A 16,511-nucleotide genomic window follows, 5' to 3' on the forward strand; every position below is an offset into this window, starting at 1 on the left:
TATGGGACTCTGGGACACACCACAGAATAAGACTGGCACCATCTCTATCCTCACAGGCTTACATTCTAGTAGGGAGCATAGATAATGAACATGAATATAGGTGTGTGCTAAGCAGGCTAGAAGGATCACACTTCTATCTCTGTGACTCATCTGTTCTCTGTTTTCCTCACCCTGAGGAACAACAGGCACATCAGAGAGACATTATATGAGGGCAGACAATTTGCGTTAAAGCTGGACTTCTGCTCCATTACCTTCGTGGTTATGTCTGTGGCACATTGATCTTTCCAGTGCTCTGACAAGCTTCCAGGCAGGGTGGCGCCTATTTGTCTGCATTACGTAGCAGGCTTTGGAGCAGCATTCCGTCTCTATTGCCAACACCTGATCCAGGGATCCAGCTCTTCAGAAAGAAGGTCAGGTTTTTCTGATGCTGGACAGTCCTTCTGGCATTCATGTCCAAAAGCTGCACCAGAGCCGCACAATTGATCGATCCCTTTGCCCAAGGCCATCTGCAGGATCGTCCACCCTCAACTCTTAGAACAACCTCAGACAGGAATGCTCAGTGTTCTCATGCTTGCTTGTGAGACAGCTGTGCTCTGAGATCCCATTCAAATCACAGCAGGTAAACCACATCCCCAGTGCCCATTAATCTATTATGCTAATATCTATAAAATTAAGGCACTGTCATTCTCCTTCAGAGTGGTTCCCAGTCCCTGGAATCCTTTCTTGAGTCTCATTTTAAGGCCAAGATCCAGATCCCTGCTAATGATGCCAAATGTGTGTCTGCCTATATGTGTGCATAACGCCAACTCTGGGTTCTTGTCTTTCATCATACCTCAGAATTTCTGAGTGGACAGCTAGTCCTGACCAGGACCTGTGGTGCTAGAGCCCTTTGTTCTAAGCCTGAATGTTGTGGAAGAACCTTCTCTCTGCATCTATACCTGTATCTGTACAAAGGACCCAGTTGGTGCCCCTAGGTCCAGATCTCACAGCTCAGCCCTTTAGCTGGAGCCCCGGGCAATATCCAAGTCTTCTCTCTATGTCCAATCATCACCATTATGGGAGAGAGCCAGACTAAGAACACTCTCCCTCCCTTCAATATGGGTACCACCATTACCTCTTATAGCACGTGAGCTCCTCTTTTAATCATTGATTCCACTCTTTATACTAAATGTGGACAAATTATGAGAGATAGGCCTACAGAAGAAGTTTGGGGTTAAGGACAGGGATAGCCTTAAAAGCTCAGATTTTCTGCAGGGTGAGTTACTTATTTTATTTTATTTGTAAATTTTATTTTGGAGAGATTGTGAGTGGAGAAGAAGGGCAGAGGGAGAGAGAGAGAGACAGAGAGAGAGAGAGAGACAGAGAGAGAGAGAGAGAGAGAGAGAGAGAGAGAGAATCTCAAGTAGGCTCCATGCTCAGTGTGGATACCAGTATCCTGGGATCACAACCTGAGCTGAAATCAAGAGTTGGACGCTGGACCGACTGAGGCACCCAGGCACCCCAAGAATGAGTTACTTTGAAGCTACTTAAGGTAAATGACAATGACATTTTAGTGTCTTTAATTGGGTGGGATGAGCTGGGTCAGGACTCACAGCAAGGTTTCTACCTTTATTCACTTTGAAATGAGGCACAAAGGCAGAAACAATTGTCACTTGACTGGCGCACAGTGGCCTGAGGCCAGACAGTCTCCTCCCTAGTAACATTTTTCTCCAGTGGGACAAGCTACTTGAGGTGCATTTTTTTTTTTTTTCCATGTGATCAGGTTAAATTTCACAGTTCAAAAGATTGACAGTAGAACCATTTCTGCAATTACAACAGCACTTCCCATGTCAGGGCTTCCCTCACAGTGAGAAGAGAGGCTTGAAGACTGGAAGGAGGAAGCATGCTATGGGTCCCTCCAAGATAAGGTTCCATCTTTCTCTCTCCACCGTAGTCACGTCCCTAGCAAGGAAGGACAATTGGAGAACACATGAATTATCTACTAATCACATGCTTTACTCTGAAAATTGTTTTTAATTTGCCTAATTGCTTCTCTATGGTAAATTATAAAAATTGTGAAATTCCTGTTGCCACATATTCTACAAATATATCTTCACATATTTTTTGACAATTATAATCATTTATTCAAGCAAAACCAAAGTTAAGAAAGAAACTGGAGTTTTTACAAGGGTACAATCAACGTTTATGAAGGCATAAGACATTTTTTCCATATGAATTAATTATAATAAAAATCTTAATATAAACATCAATATGAAGAAAAAATAGAAATAATTCATAAACTCTCTACCTAAAAATAACCTCTAAACACTTTTGTGTACATACATCCACACATTTTCCTACCTGTATTTTTTTTCAAAAAGAGGTTTACACTGTAATTTTTATTACTTATTTTTTATGATGTATCATAACACTTAGTTTTTAAAGTAAGCTATTATGACCTGATTGTAGGAGCTAATGGAGGAAAAGTTTCACCAAACCTCAAATATTTCCCATAAAATTTGAAATGCATGGAAGTGTAAGAGGCATTGTATTTATTAATAAATTTTTCAAGGTAAATAAATTCAAGTAAATTATTCAAGGTAACATTTCTCTCTACAGCAAAAGATTAGTTTGGGCTTTAGAAGTATTACATGAACTATAATATATTTTTATTTTTTGCTGTGTTGTGGATATTTTAATTGCTGTTTTGATGGTTTTTTTTCCCCTCTAGCTAGTATTCTTTTTTTTTTTCCTTTTTATTGCAGTATAATTGACAAAACATTACATTAGTTTCAGGTGTACAATGCAACAATTCAAGATTTGCATATATTGTGAAATGATCTCCACAAGTCAGTTAACATCCACTACCCTACATAGTTAAATATTTTTTTCCTTCTGACAAAAACTTACAAGATCTACTCTCCCAGCTACAAATATACAATGCAGTATTATTAACTATAGTCACCATGCTGTACATTACATCCCCATGGCTTAACTTATATTTTAACATAACTGTTTAATATTGACATATTCTTGCATCAGTACATTCATTTGGCAATGACATGTTTAAAGCTAGATTGTATTCAATTAAATTCATATATATATACATATATATGTGTGTGTATATATATATAGTGTATATATATATATATATATATATGTATATAGCCAATTGTTTAATCTACATAATGATGTTTTCAGTTTTTCAATATTAGCAACAATGCTCTGGTGAACATTCATATAATTATATTTCTACAGAGTTTAAAAAAAATATTTTTCTTGGTTAAACTCTTAGGATAGAATTATTGAGCCAAATGGTATATGACATGTTTTCACTGAACTAACAGTTTGATAAATGAAGGGTAAATAGAGGGTAGTTGAGTATTTTTCAACCTTTACCATTACCTATTTCTATAACTATAATTCATGCATGGACATGCTACAATAGATACACATTCACACAAGCCATTAGAAACAGGACTGATTCTTTTTTTTTTTATTTTTTTTTTCAACGTTTATTTATTTTTTGGGACAGAGAGAGACAGAGCATGAATGGGGGAGGGGCAGAGAGAGAGGGAGACACAGAATCAGAAACAGGGTCCAGGCTCTGAGCCATCAGCCCAGAGCCTGACACGGGGCTCGAACTCACGGACCATGAGATCCTGACCTGGCTGAAGTCGGACGCTTAACCGACTGCGCCACCCAGGCGCCCCAAACAGGACTGATTCTTAATTCAATTCTCACCTCGAGTAATTTGTCAAAGTTACCTTTTATTATTCTGTTTCTCAAATTAAGAGATTGCTTTTGAGAACAATTAAAACAAAAATTCATCATATGTTCTTAAAACGCCTTGTATGTTAGAAGGAAATGACTACACATGAAGCAGAAAGAGTTTTCAAAAGTATTTCTGCCTACTGTCCCCCAAGTAACACGTATTTATGGATATGTACATAAGCGCCTTTGTATACATATATATAAAGGCAGGTGTATACGGACATACATGTTTACACACAAACAGGAAAACATAGCTGGGACAGGCTAAAATAATTAATCTCGAAGAATGCTCTTTCTCGTGACTAAATGTCATTGATTCCAGGCCATTTTAAAATATACTAATGAGCAGTTTGGAAACGTCGCTGATGATAAGTGATTTGAATTTCCGCTTGAGAGGGGGTTCATTTTAGCAGCACGGATATGTCATATGGAACCGCACACGCAGAACTTCAGCAGCTGCATTTGGGCTGAGCTGAGCACAGACGAAGTTTCTCTAGGGCCAGCACCACAGAGAAGCAGCGATGGAGGCCCCTGCAATCACAAGGGTGGGCTGTCTAGACTGTCCCTGAGCTGCGTGGAGCACACACTCACACACATATGCGCATGGTTTCACACATGCTCCAGTCGCAGTTTAAAAAAAAAGTTTTTCAGGAGCGCCTGGGTGGCTCCGTTAGTTAAGTTCCCGACTTCGGCTCAGGTCATGATCTGCCAGTTCATGGGTTCGATCCCCACGTCAGCTGTGCTGGCAGCTCAGAGCCTGAAGTCTGCTTTGGATTCTGTGTCTCCCTCTCTCTTCCCCTCCCCGCTCACACTCTATCTCTCAAAAATAAATAAAACATTAAGAAAACACTCTACCTCTCAAAAACAAACAAAACATTAAAAAAAAAACTTAAAAATATTTTTTCAAAGGGACCCTTGGGGTAAAAAGCCTTGGAAAATACTGTGGTAAGGTGATGAGGCCTCTTGTCTCTAGAGTCAAGTGCCTAGTTTCAATGGGGGGAGGGGTGGGCATTACCTATCCACAGGTGATCTTGAGCAGTAGATTATTTTAACATCTGAAAGCTTCAAATCTTAGGTGATTCCAGCTCTGCATGCCTCAGCTTCTTTTCATAACTCATTATCTAGGAGGACCTCGTGGTGGAGAGATTAAAGAGCTTCTACCATCATCCTCGTGGAGTCCATTGGTCCCTGAAAAGAAGCAGATGGGGAAGAATGATTCCACCCACCTCTGACTTTTCACAAATCCTAAGATCTTGGGCTGTAACGAGGACCTCTGATGAAACACAAGGTAAAAGGCGTAGGACCCTGGAAGGGGCGGGGCGGGGCCTAAACGTTAGGTGAGAAGGAGGTTGTTTGCGTGGCTGTGCTGTGTGGGTCAGAATAAACCAAAAACCCACAACAAGTGTTTCAGTGTAACAAACTGACAACTACTTGTAAGAGGAAGGGAGAAGCAGGAAATGGGGGGAGATAAAACAACCCTGCAGTGTGGGAGGTCTCCTGCTCCTGCTCTGCCCAGGACCGCCCCATACGGCAGATGCTCCCAGAGCTAGCAATTACCAGGCACCGTCTAGGAAAAGGCAGCGGCTGAGAAGGGCCAGGTAGAGCTGCGAACTTCTCTGCGGCCTGCCCCAGGGCCACGGCTCTAAGGGAAAAGAGGTAGTTTTACACTTGCACAAAACTGATGAACTAAGCCAACATGGGCAACTGAGAACTTGGCTCGCTATTGCCCAAATCCCAGTATTCTCTCCAGCAATGGTGGGGCTGCAGCAAGTTTTTCCCTAGGTGTGAAAAGCAAACACAAAACCCATCTGGATATTTGCATATCGTCTCTAACAATCTATTGAAATAGCAGGAAAAAGAGCAAAGGTTGTGTGGGTTTGGCTAACTATAATTTGTGAGTTATTCACGGAAAGAACTCTATTTTAAAATGTTTAACATACTCTAAAAGGCTTGAGGCAAAGTTACATGGCTTTTGGCTGCCAAGTAGAATTTAGTATTCTGTGTACCTAAAGTCTTCCTTTTACCTTCACCCAGGATAAACACACTGCCAGACCGAGCCTTTTTTTTTTTTTTTTTAACCTGGAGCGACATAAAAATCAAAATTTGTCAAAATGACTTTTTGGGATTAGTAAACTTTGTAAATAAAAGAGACTTGCAAAAAAAGGAAAAACAGAAAAAAAAAGCCAAACATAAAAATGAAAAAAAAAAAACCACAAAACACAGCAAAACCAAGAGGTAAGGACAGTGGAGGAAGAGTTTGAATTTAAGAACAGGTGATACCTTTAAAGAAATGAAAAGGAACATGTTCATTTGAATGTCAAAAGTAAATGTGATCTGTTCACAGTTAAGAGAAAACCAAGCATCATTAGGGTTATGGTTAGAGAAGGATAGGGATCACCTAAGTCGCCAACCCCCTTTTACATTTTAATAGCATGGTAATATAAGGAGTTAGACAAACAGGCCCAGTTTATTGGAAAAAAAAAAATGTACTGGCACGGAGAAGAACCGACCAGATGGTGGTGCAGATTGACCTCATAGGGGAGTTGAGCAGAACATTCAAAGGAATGTACGGTTTTATAGAAGTCCATAATTCCAAGTATGTGGGTTTGGGAATCTCTCGGGTTATTTCTCCCCCTGACCTGGTGGCAGGCCACTGTAAGTAAATCAGCACTAGCAGGTTCTCTTTGTTAGACCCACTCGGCCGGTTCAGCACTCCTGCAAAAACTGTTTGCCTAGGCAATAAGAGTTCACATGTGGGCAGGTGTTAGGAGTTGAAAACGGATCTCAGTGTCAGGGGTGTCTGCGGCTGCAACCAGCTCACCTCCCTCCCTGAGAAGCTACCGCCATATAGACAAGGGGTAGAGACTGCTAATACCTTCCTCTCCCACTTCACTTGGTTGGTTGTCCCTGGGCACAAGGTGCTGAGTTTCCTGGACTCCAGAGTTATTCGATGTTGGAAAATCAAGATGAAAGAAAAAAAAAAAAATCAAGAGGTTGTTGTAGCCAGAGCATTTGGAGACTGATTCTCTCTGATACCTGTGGATTCCTGCCGCCTTAGTGTTCTCTGCTTGCACTGACACCCCAGAGTCCAGGGACATCAGAGAAAGGTTGGTTCTCGCTCCGTACCTTGCATATACCTTTATTGCTCTGATATCTGAAACGGCACGGTGAGCTGTGATCCTTAGTCATTCTTTCTTTCATGTGTTCACTCTGGTCTACAACTGAGAAGGACTATTTAGGGTTTACGTGGCCTGGTGGCAACAGAAGGAAATGAAGAAGTCTCTCCACAAAAGGCTGCAGCAAGGAGAATTGGTAAAATGTTAACGTTAGAGAGGAAAGGAGCAGTCGCGTAGGCCAGCCTCTCCATTTTACCAACAGGGAAACTTGCAGAAAGTTGTGTGAAAAGGAACATTGCTTTACCCTTCTAATTCTGAGCCACACAGTTCATTCCTGGTCATAGGAAGAACTCACAGATGCCCTTATCGATCCAAACCCTGTAGGACGGCAAAAATTTACCCTCAAAAATCTGCCGTACTTAACTTTAAAATCTATGTCTACCGCTTGTAACCATCTTTGTGACCTTAGTCACGTTTTATAGATTCTATAAACTAATGTTCAGGGAAGTTAAACAATTTTCCCAGTGCGCAGAGTGTATTCTATATGCTGAATGTGAACTTCATGTGCGCAAATAAGATCACCTCGCAAAACCTTTGGCAGCACACGGCACTTGGTAAAAGAGGGAAGATATCAATATCATGGTCATTGTTGTTACTGCTGCTTGTAGTACAGAAAACATCAGCTGTCCCTCTTCAGAGTGGCCAACCTCCGCCAATAATCTGCCTTTAGGTTTCTTCTATTTCCTTTTCATGTATACTCGGAGCATATTTCTTCAGCTTAATTCCCATTTCTGAACTGTGTTGGGGAAAAAGAAAATGTTTTCTCCACTCTTCCCTGCTCCAGAGTTCTTCCAGCTGGTTTAAGAATTAAATTGACATGGAGCAGAGTAACAAGAGAGAAAGAACAAAGCAAAAACCTCACAAAGTTTTATTATATGCACACGGAAGCCCAATAATGAGATTGAGACCCAAAGAAATGAGCAAGGCAGGCAGTTTTCATACATTTTATTTATTTTTATTTTTGAATGTTTATTTTTGAGAGTGCGTATGAGGAGGGAGGGCGGGGTGGGGGGCGGCAGGGAGAGGTGAAGGATCTGACCTGCCTCTGTGCTGACAGTGGAGAGCTCAATGCCCGGCTCCAGTTCACGAACCATGAGATCATGACCTGGGTTGAAGTGAGGCACTTAACCTACTGAGCCAGCCAGGCGCCCCAGTTTTCATACATTTCAGACGGAGACAATAAATTTGTGAATAATTGACAGGATACAGAGAATAGGTGTTTGGGAGCTTTAATTAGTAAGAGATTCTAAGCAAAATTGAGGTGGTGAAAATAGACTAGAAAAAAATAATAAGGTTTGTTTCTACAGCTTTTCCACTTTAAAGTTCCTGTCTCTGGTGACAAGGATGTCATTTTACATCTTAGTACAGGGAGGGTGGTTTTCATGTGGGAGCGTTGTTTCCTGCTTTCTGGGGGACAGAGGAGGGTCAGACTGTCCTTGCACAGGATGCTTCCTGAACATTTCCCAGGTATCTTCAATTCAAAATAATTAACATGCCATTAGGAACATTTGGGGGCAGCCTGTCCTGGGTCCTTAAAGCTGCAGTTTGCTCCCCTTTTAAAGGCGTTTCCATTTGTGCCCCATCACCATCTGCCTAGCTTCTGCATTTCCTCATGCTTGTGAGTTATGGCTATTAGATGCTAAATTACCGCTGAGAGCAAGTGGCAAGTGATGGTTGGCAACCTTTGATTGTCATGAAACTGGCTCTGTAAAAAAAAGAAGCAGAGCAAAACAGGGTTTGGAGATCACATAGAAAGCATGTACATATCAGTTTGTATTTGTTCAAGTTGCAGGACGAAGGGAGTCAATGGGCAGGAAATGGACAGTTTCAGTTAATAAGACAGATTCTTTTGGAAAACAGAATGTCACTGTTAGTTGCCACATAAAATAATGGGTTTGTTATTGTTGAACCCCAGCTAGGTTAACAGAACTAACACTTGTTCCTATTGAGATATTCCCCAGAGTTGCATTTTTGTTAATAAAGATAAATTCCTTGTGGGACCCTCAGATGTCATCCTCCTATTCTTGGGACCATTCTAACAGTTTCATGACTTTGGGATCAGATAATGCAGGACACTTATACACTGTGATCTGCCTCCTGCAGTAGCTTCACTGGCATCTCAGAAGCTGAGGGAATACCTGAGGTGTGCCCTGGGGCTGTCTCAGTAACATCTTGAGATCTGACCTTGGGAAATCTACAGAATAGGGAATGTAGAGGTAGAAATTGCAGAACTGAAGAGCTTAAAGTCAAGCTGCATAAAGTAGGGGGGGGCAAACATGTAGTTCCTCACTTTTTCTTCTCTCTTTTGACAGTAAAACTGATTTTCAGAATTTTCTTGACATTCTCCCCTGTTCCTTCCTCTGTAGTCTGTTGCTGTCTACTTCTCTACCCAAAGAGCTTTCCTTAAGATCAAAGGGAAGGAAGATTTCTTCCTCAACCCTTAGGATCTTGTAGCTGAACTAAGAATTAAATTTAAATGAGACAGGCTAACAAAAGAAATAACCAAAGTTTTATTACGTGTACGTGGAGGCTCAGTAATGAAATTGAGATGTAAAGAAATGACCAAAGCAGGTGTTTTTTTAAATACTTTTTGGACAAAGAGTCAATAAATGTGGGGAACTGCAAGAGAAAGAAAAGTTTGGGAACTTTAATAAGGAATTCTAAACAGAATTTGAACTGGGGTAGTACATAAGTAAAAAATAACAAGGGTTGTTAATTGTAATTTATTTTTGAGAGAGAGAGCGTGCAGGGGAGGGGCAGAAGGAGAAGGAGACACAGAATCCAAAGCAGACTCTGAGTTGTCAGCACAGAGCCCAACACAGGGCTTGAACACATGAACCATGAGATCATGACCTGAGACAAAGGTGGGTGTTTAACGACTGAGCCACCCAGGAACCTCTTGGGGTGGTCATTTTAAATTGTCTAGTATCAGTCGACATGGAGATTGTGTTCAACCTCCTGGACAATCAATCAATCACTTGGATATCACTGGACACCAGAAAATAGTAGATAACAAAATCCTCAACACTAAAACTTGACTGAGTTCCCCTGGTTAGCAATACTGAAAGTATGCTGTCACACATTGGTGCCTGGAGCATACTATATCCTGGGGTAAGAAGGAACTTTGTATTTGTAAGCTTCCAGGCTCTGACCTATGTGTCTCTTTTCCGATTGTGACCTATACCTTTCCTTGTAATAAACCATAGCTGTGAGTATAATAGCTTAAAATGAGTTTTGTGAGTCTTTCTAGTAAATTATTGAAATGGAGACTGATTTTTGTGACTCCCTAAACTTGTAGTTGATGTAAGTCTAGGGAGATTGTGCCTTCAGATTTGGCATTTTGGTTAGTTGTTGTTTTTTGTATTCTATGGAAAAAGAATTTTCAGATGGAGTTAAGGATCTTGATTTGGGGAGATTATCCTGAAATATGTGGGATATATTGGACTTCTGATCTACAGAACTGAATAGAAACATTTTTTGTTGTTTTAAGTTACCAAATTTGTTAGTCACAGGAAAGTAATACACGCAATTATCAACAGTCTATTTCATGCAACCATGGTCTCTGTCTAGAAAAGGCTTCATGAATCTCCTGCCTGGTCTCCTTAATCCATGTTACCCCAAACTAATTGATTTCCACATTATATCTAAACAGCACTTAGTAAAAACAAAACTGTCTCTGGTATGCCATCTTTCTTCTGTTTATACCACTTCTTCAAAGGTGTCTCTATTGTTCCTAAAAGAGATAAAAATTATTAGGGCACTTACATAACATAAGAAGAGCCTGCATGGTCTAGCCACTGCCTGTCTTTCCAGCCTCAACTCCTGCTTCCTATCTTTTTCTCTTTTACCCAATCCCCACCAACCACATCCACCTGCTTTATGCTCCTTATACTTGTCACAGTTACTGCTTGATTATCTCTTCTCCTGCCTATCCAACCACACCTAGAAACTCCAACTCAGTCTCCATGTTCCAGCTCATTTTTGCATGTTTGTTATGCATTTGCTTCTGTGTATCTGTCTGCCTGCCTGTCTCCTTTGAAAGTGCTGGCTTTGAGAGTGTAAGCTCCATGATGGAAAGAATAGTATATGCTTATCCATTGTATCCCCTACCTATCCTAATGGAAGCTCAATCAATTGGATACACGGAATACATACAAACTAGAAGGCTGCTTTGCCACTTGCGGCTCTGCCATTGACTTTGGTGCTCACAAGAAAGAAATGTTCTGTCTTTTGTTATTGAAATTTATATATGCACAGCACAAATGCTACCCCTAGGGACCCATACATTTGGGAATAAGTCCTTTAAGGAGTGTTCTCAATCTATTGAAGTGCATGGAGGTAATTAGAATGCAAGACTTGCCTCTTGTTCCCATTTTTCAGATTAAGAAATTGAGAATTAAGGAAGGTTGTTGTCTTGTCTGTATCACCCTTCTAATAGGCCTGGTTTTAAACTCAGCATTTTATATAATTCCCTGGTTTTTTTTAATGTTTTCCCTTTACTAACTCCTTTATATAAAATATATTTATAATATAAATATATTATATGTATTTATAATATAAATATATACTTTATATTTACATAAGTATATATTTATATAAATATATGTATATATTTATATTATAAATATATATAATAAAAAATATATATATATTTTCCCTCTTTTTCTATGCATGTGGTTGGAGAGAAGATACATAGCAGTCTCCCTCCCTTTCTATCTACACACACACACACACACACACACACACACACACAAATAAATATATCTCTGTGTGTGTGTATACATACATATATTGAGAGAAAATATACACCGGTCTCATAGCATTGAATATAACCTCTTTGAGGGAAGGGTAGTGTTTTATGATTCTATATCAAGTTTAATGGTAACACTAGATACAGGTGGTCTGATGTTTGAAGAGTGAGTGAGGATCTGACCAAGGCAGTCAGATCCCAAACCATTGATATCAGAGAAGAAACAATAGCTAGACACTTTAGGGCAGAGATGATTTACTCCCTGCTGGGTGGAGTGTTTAACTGGACCACCAAGTCCCCTTATATTCCATATCTCTCGCACAACACAGAACATGACACTCCTAGATAAATACAGCATTAAATTAAATTGGAAAGCTTTATAATAAACAAAAAAATCAAGATCTGCTTTTTAGGAGTACCTGGGTAGCTCAGTCAGTTAAGTGTCCAACTATGGGTTTCTGCTCAGGTCATGATCTCACAGTTTGTAAGATGGAACCTTGTGTCGGGCTCTGTACTGATGGTGCAGAGCCTTCTTGGGATTCTCTCTCTCCCCCTCTCTCTGCCCCTCCCCCCTCAAATAAATAAATAAACTTAAAAAAAAAAAGAACTTCTTTTTAATCCCAGTGTTAACTAAGGCCAAATTTTACTTCAAAACTTGAAAGATAAATTAACCCTTCACTTGCTTCTATTCTTATAGAAATAAGATGGACCATCAGGTGCATGTGTTGAAAGCAGTTTCACCTTCTATAAGCCACAGTAGGTTGGGTTATGAAAGACCTGTTTACTCTGACTTCCTTCCTTCTTCCGTTGGCTCCCCCAGTATAGTCCTGCTGTGTTTTCTTTGGGGATAATGGGCTGGTATAAGATCTCCATATTTAATAAGTAATGACCTCTATTATTTTCAAGAAATGACAGAGAAGTAAAGAAAATAAATCACAGATAGCTTCAGAAAACACATTGCTTGGGAGAGATTAAAGAAGAAAAAAAGCACTTTCCCTGTGCCACTCTTGATTGTCCTTGTGATGTTCACTAGCCCTACCTTGGCCCAAAGCCAATAAGTTCAGACTAGGAGATGTAAAAAGTTGACTTCAAACAAAGTAACTGCAGGGAACCTTTCTTGGCCCAGACATTATCTTCACACTAGAATAGTGAATGATTGTGAATAATACTTACTGACTTTTTCTCTTGAAAAGAGACCCCACTGGGCCATAAGAAGTATTACAATCAGCCCCATTCCAATTCTGCACATTCTCCCTTTATACAAGAATAACAACCCATTCCTGCAGAGCCAAGTTAGAATTTACAGACAATTCCACTTATAAGCATTAGAGTAACTCAATATTGAAGCTACTTTGCAATGAATCTTGGAAAATTCAAACATTCCCTTTACTCTATGAAAAAATATGGCTCTCAAAACTATGCTAATTGGTTCTGTGAGTTCAGTTTGTTATATTTGTGTAGGATTACCTACAGCTTGCTTTTAGTTCATTTTACTGATCATTATTTAGGAGGGCATATTGTTTTAAGTGGTAAGTGTTAATTTCATTTGTGATCTATGTGTCTTTTTCCCCTAAAATAAATCCTTTGGTTTATCATTTCTAATACTGTCATTTTAAATATAGGATATGGAAAATGCACTGTTTGACATCATGTAGCCAGTTAGCACTGGATTTGTGACAGGCTGACAACAGGGAAGAAGAAAAGAAAACAGAATCAGACTGTCCTGACCATATCATTAGTCATATCCCAGTCTTAGCTATGAAAGGAAGAGAGGTTTCTCATGCCTAAGGGAAAACAAACAAACACCCTACTGGAGAATCCTAACTCACTGTGCAAAATGAACTCTAATATATATTTTTTCTTAATAAATTTGTTTTTACCATTACTTATTTATGGCAGAAAGGAGATAAGTATAAAACCTTTCAGGAGAACTGTCATTTCTGAATTGTTATGCTTAAGTCTAGAATCAAAATATTTGTAAAACAAACTTATGAGAGAGACCAAATATATTAGTTTCTTTATTTTTATTTTGGAGCTTAGATGCTAGAGATCTAGGATTTCAACCAAAATAAGTTACATTTCACTTGAGGGAAATGAAAAGTCCAAAATTAGAAATAAAAAAAAAAAAAGAAAATAAGTAGTCTTAATAGCAGGAGATTCTAATAATACCTGCTCACATTTCCACATTAACTCATGTAATATTGAATCTTTCTATATCTTTGCTTTGAGGGATACTAAGACTCATAACTGTTAATTAAGGCTTAGCAAAGCAGAAACACTGCCTATTTTAAAACAAAATAAAATAAAACAGTTACACAAAACAGTAATACATGTGCCAGAAAAATCTTCCCTATGACATGTGATAAATTTCTGCCACTCTACAACAATTGCATATAAGAGGTTAGACAGTTGGTGTTAGGGTTGGTTATAGAGGAGGACTTGATAATGTGCTTTCCTCTCTTCTTGTGTGGTCTATGGTCTCTGCTGCAAGGGAAGGATGAGATATTAAAGCAAGGGGCTTTATTTTTTTGAATCTGAGCCATAGGCCATTGGCTAGTTGGTTCAATTGAAACTACTGCTCGTTTTGATAGTAATTCTGACTACCTTGCCTGGGTGGAATCAATTTTTAGAAATCTTATTATACCATACACTTATTTTTTTAAATATATATCAGTTGTGAACATGCATGCAATCCCATGAACACTTGATCATTTCTGTCTTCTCTGATAGGCTATAAGCATCATCAGTACAAGGACCATGTATTTTTTTTTCTCTTTTGTGTATCCTAACAAGCTATTCCTTTTAGTTGTGTATTGCTGTGAACCAAATTACTACAGATCCTGGTGACTTAACACAACACTCATTTGTAAAATAATACAGACAGTAGAAACCAGTATGGCAATTACTAAATTAAAATAAAGTAAATATATACATGGAATTACTACAATGGAATATCATTTAGCTTTAAGAAGGAAGAAAATTCTGATACATGCTACAAACATGAATGATTTTGAAGAAATAATGCTAAGTGAAATAACCCAGTCACAAAAGGACAAGCAATGTATGATTCAACTTACATCAGATACCTAGAATAGTAAGAATCATAGAGACAGAAAGTAGAATGGCAGATGTCAGGGGTTAGAGGAGAGGGAAATGGAAATTAGTGTTGAATGAGAAACTTTCAGTTGGGGAAAATGAAAAAGTTCTGAAGATGGATGATGGTGACGGTTACACAATAATGCGAATATACTTAATACCATAGAATTTTACACTTAAACATGGTTAAGATGGTAACTTTTATGTTATGTGTACTTTAACACAACACACACACACACACACACACACACACAGCCCTATTACCTTATAGTTCCTGTGGGCCAGAAAGGTATATACAACTGACTGGGTCTTCTGTTTAAGGTCTCTCACAAAGTTACAACCAAGGTGGGAGCCAGGGTCAATATCTTATCTGAAGACTTAACCAGAGAAGAATGAACATCCAAGCTTCTCTGATTGTTTGGAAAATCTGTAGCTCAAGGGGTATTGAATCGGGGGCCTCAGTTTCTAACCAACTGTTGGATATAGGCTACCTTCAGTTCCTTGCTTCAACCTTCAACCTTCAACCTTCTTCAGAATGGCATCTGGTTTCATTAAAGCATTCAGCCAAGAAGGAAATAGAGTATGCTAGTAAGGCAGATGTCCCACTCTTGTGTAATCTAATTGTGGAAATGACATCTTTCAATGTTATTCTTTTGGTTAGAATGAAGTTATTTAAGGGGAAAAGATCACAAAAGGTCATAAATGTCAAGAGATAGGAAACACCAAGACCTCAAAATGGGAAGGTAAATGCTTGGAATGGAAAGTAACTCCAAAAAGAGGCGGGACTCTGGGAACCTATACAATGACAGGAAGTCAGAGCAAAACAGAAGTCTAACCCTGAGTCGTTGTCAGGAAAGCTGAAATTATAGTCTGAGATTGTGTCAGAGTGACCCTCCAGAAGGAAGACAATTATGTTGTTTCAGAAAATAATGATCTACTTTCTGGGCTAGAGGATGCCTGTAACCTAAGAGCAATGCCAGGATGGCATCCACATTTAAGGTCCAATCCAGGTCAAATGGTCTACATTTTGGCAGATGTGTTCTCATGCAGCTCTTTGAGGTAAAACCGAGGTTTTGTATTTCTCTAATTTCTTTCTCTAATTTCTCTACATGACAATGGGGATGTGATCCAAGTAGATTGTCTGATAGGCTGCTCTGAGTTTAAAAGTTTGATTGCAAAACAATCACCAAGTCAATCAACTTCCCATCTTCTCTGTCAGTAAGATTTGGAAAATACAGTTTTGAACCAAGGTCATGGAAGCTGATTGGGACTTGCAAGCTGAGGCTCTGTTTTTCTGATTCTTAGAAAAATAAACTTCTGGAAGGTCCATGTAGACTCTTTGATTAGGAACCTTATTTGGGGGGAATGGGTGAGATTGTGAGTTGGAGTAGAGAGAGAAGAATTTCTGTTTTCATGGAGAGTCATTATTTTGTCGTTATTGTGCTTTTCATAGTAAGATGCTCACTAATTGAAAAGTAATGAAAAAAAAAAGAAATGGACAAAAAAATGTCACTTGAAAGTAGAAAAGGGCACAGAGGAAAAGAATGGAGTGCAAAAAGCCTTTTCCGACTTAATCTGAAGCAGTTCCCTCCAATGTTTTGCATGGTTATTATTTGTTCTAAGTGACAACAACTCCATACTCCAGAAAACCATTTGCCTTTAGTTTAGCACTGTGTGAAACCAAGAATGGCATTATTCTTCTGAGTCAACCCCCTCCCCCAACTATGTGAATATGG

Source organism: Herpailurus yagouaroundi, unplaced genomic scaffold (assembly GCF_014898765.1).
Source record: "Herpailurus yagouaroundi ecotype Mexico unplaced genomic scaffold, PumYag 163, whole genome shotgun sequence".
Classification (NCBI taxonomy): domain Eukaryota; kingdom Metazoa; phylum Chordata; class Mammalia; order Carnivora; family Felidae; genus Herpailurus; species Herpailurus yagouaroundi.